At 36.0% G+C, this 2902-nt stretch overlaps 1 long non-coding RNA gene across 2 annotated transcripts in view; it reads left to right on the top strand.

Moving 5' to 3' along the window:
- The first annotated feature begins 2438 nt into the window (after nt 1-2438).
- LOC107584685 (uncharacterized) overlaps nt 2439-2902 on the top strand; it is a 3274-nt gene continuing 2810 nt past the window's right edge. For both annotated transcript variants that reach the window (XR_001609172.1, XR_001609171.1), the window contains exon 1: nt 2439-2515. This is a non-coding gene — a long non-coding RNA (uncharacterized lncRNA). The remainder of the gene's footprint in view (nt 2516-2902) is intronic.

Below are 2902 nucleotides of genomic sequence, written 5' to 3'. Positions count from 1 at the left end.
TTTGCTTATGTTCCCATTAAGTTATGAAAACGATATTTCGCTCTGATAATTTAATGTTTAAAAAAAAATTGTAGTTGGTTATGGAAGGTATATAACAGTAAGATAAGAAATTATTAAATATTCCATTGTATACGTTTGCAAACATTGTAGAAACGTTTTGAATGTCCTCTAAACATTCCGAAACGAGACAAACATCCAACTCAAACATTTCATAAATAATGTTTTTGTGCTATTATTAAAGACCAGGGGGAAAAAATTGAAGAAAAGTTCTGTTAACGTTACAGGAAGAATGTTTTGTTCATAACTTTAAGAGAACCTTTCCAGAACGTTTTGAGAATGTTTTCTGTTAGCTGGGTAAAAGCCACTATAAAACGTTCACTCAAAGAGAGAGAGAGAGAGAGAGAGAGAGAGAGAGAGAGAGATCAGCTACATAATGAAGGTATATTGTAAAAAACAAGTTTTACATTTAGTCATTTTTAATAATTCCAATATATGTTGGGCAAAATCATTTTATTTTTGTTACTTTCTATATCTTTGCGGTCTCATTAATCATTTTGAGCTTAAAACGTATTAAAATCCATTTATTTAAGGACGCATTGTGACAACTTTATCCATATGTGACAACATGCACTGGAAAAGAGCAGCATGTGTTTAATCAACTGTATAACATTAACTTTAACCGTTTTTTTCTTCTCCAAAGCAACGATTACACTCTATGTATCTATATGCATACACTGACATATAAACCGAGCCTGATAAATATTTACTGGAGTAAAAGGTGTGACAATTAGCCCCAGTCTCCCCTACGACATGCAGGGTTTTGCTTCTCCGGTGTTCCCCGCACATAAGTCTAATAAATAGCCAAAATGCATGCAAAGTCATGCATTTGCATCTTGTGCATGCCTATTCCTGCAGGGCTAGAGCAGAAGGTTGATAGTGTGCGTGCTTGGGAGGTTTTGCCGGTCTGCACGACGCCGTTCCCTTGCGCAGAGATGCATGATTAGTTGTGGTTTGTGTTAACTAATATGTGCACGTTTTTGTGTACCACTTTAAATCATCTTTGTTTGTGTTTTGCAGTCCCCCATTTGTTGTAGTTTGTGACGGCTGTTTTCTTGCCCCTGGTTTTTTACTATTAGGCATATTTAAGGCCATGCAGGCGCGCGCAGGCAGCAGAGGCACTATGTTCAAGGTTGAGTTACTTTTGGGGCTTTTTTGTGTGAGCTATTTGTCTCAGCAGTCAGTACTGTTAATGTTACATTAGGTGTTTGATGTTTCATCATTTCAACCAATATTGCGTGAGATAACGAATGTAAAATGAAACCGCTAGGAGCACGTTTGAATTCCCTCAGAGGTGCGGGGGGGAAAAATCCACGCGCCATGCCTATTAGCCTGGGTAATTTATTTTGTGTATGTCAGAAAACAAGAAGGCCAGAAAAAGAATATGGGGCTTTCTTTTCCATTACCAAACATTACAATCTTATTTCCATCACTGCACCGTTAAGTAATTTGCGAAAAGCCAACAGAGTCTGGCGCGCCACGCGCGTGGCGTGTGTTTAAACCCATTACTTTACCTTTTAATCAAACCTCGCGCTCGTGTCAAAATGCGCCGTTTTCGCCATGCATCTCTCTGAGCTCGTTCCAGTTCACCGGATGACCTTGAAAATGTTTGCTCTCCTAAACGTCGTCTCTCTCTCTCTCTCTCTCGCGCGCGCACACACACACACACACCCATGTAATGTTGTCATTGTTATAATATCCTCGTTTCAATCACTTTTTAAATTGTCACAGTAATTCCTCTCATTTCGACCTGATTATATGAGATTTTCAGAATATCAAGTTGACTTTCATCATCACAGTTATATTCAAAGAGGTCAAAAAGTGTAATCAACTTATCACTGCAGGTTGTAACTTTTATCTGACCAATTTCAGGCAAGTAAACTAATTTAAGGTTGGAAAATTAACTGTTTTTTTTGGTTTGTTTGTTTTTGCTGCACACAACTGTACATAGAGAAGATAGGTAATTCAGTGAAAATTATATATTTGTTTCCATATATAAATATACTGTCAGGTTTTGTACAGTATTTGTGGAAAGCTCTTTCTAGTAAACACATAACTAGGCTATATAGTGTCACCTTTATGTATACTGGGAAAAAATGGTGTAGAAACAAATTTCACTCACAAATTGCTAGTCAATTATTAAATAATTATAAAAAAAATTATTATTATTTACAAAGAAAGGCAAGTAACACACTGAAAACGTGACATTTGAAGTATGCTAGAAACTGAAATAGTACTATTTCCAATATTTTATTTACACCTTTTTTTTCTTCTTTTTTTTTTACATTTGGCTAGATGAACTCTATTTACAAACAATTCGAGTTACACTTATCCATTTTTACATAAGTACATACATTTCAACCGCGTTTGCAAACGTTTCAGTAACCGGAAGTCGCGTTCTCCTGAGGAAGTAACCAACCAGTACGCCGCTCGAGCGCTTTTCGTTGGGATGCGTGTGGTACGTACATCAACAAAACATAAATCCCGTCGTTGTTTAACACAATATTACTTTTATATCACAGGTATATAAAACGATTTATATAAAAAATTATTTTAAATAGTTGATTGGCGCCAAATACAGTTTGGTTGCGCGAGAATCAGAAAAATACTGACAGGAATTTCTTTTTAAAAAGTGGTTCTTTTGAGAGAACTTATACTTCTTAAACTTATACGTTTACTTATAAAATAAACACACCGCAAAAGATTAAACACTTTAAAGAACAATTAACAGTTCAAATTATTCATTTAGGTTTGGCGAGCACAACCGAGAAAACTTATATGCACCCGCGCCTATAGGATTACCTTTATGCTTTTTGGAAGACTTGTGTGTGTGTGTGTGTGTGTG

Source organism: Sinocyclocheilus grahami, unplaced genomic scaffold (genome assembly GCF_001515645.1).
Source record: "Sinocyclocheilus grahami isolate Dianchi unplaced genomic scaffold, SAMN03320097.WGS_v1.1 scaffold61.1, whole genome shotgun sequence".
Lineage (NCBI taxonomy): Eukaryota > Metazoa > Chordata > Actinopteri > Cypriniformes > Cyprinidae > Sinocyclocheilus > Sinocyclocheilus grahami.
Note: the sequence above shows the minus strand (reverse complement) of the source record. Positions and strands in the feature narration are given on the sequence as shown.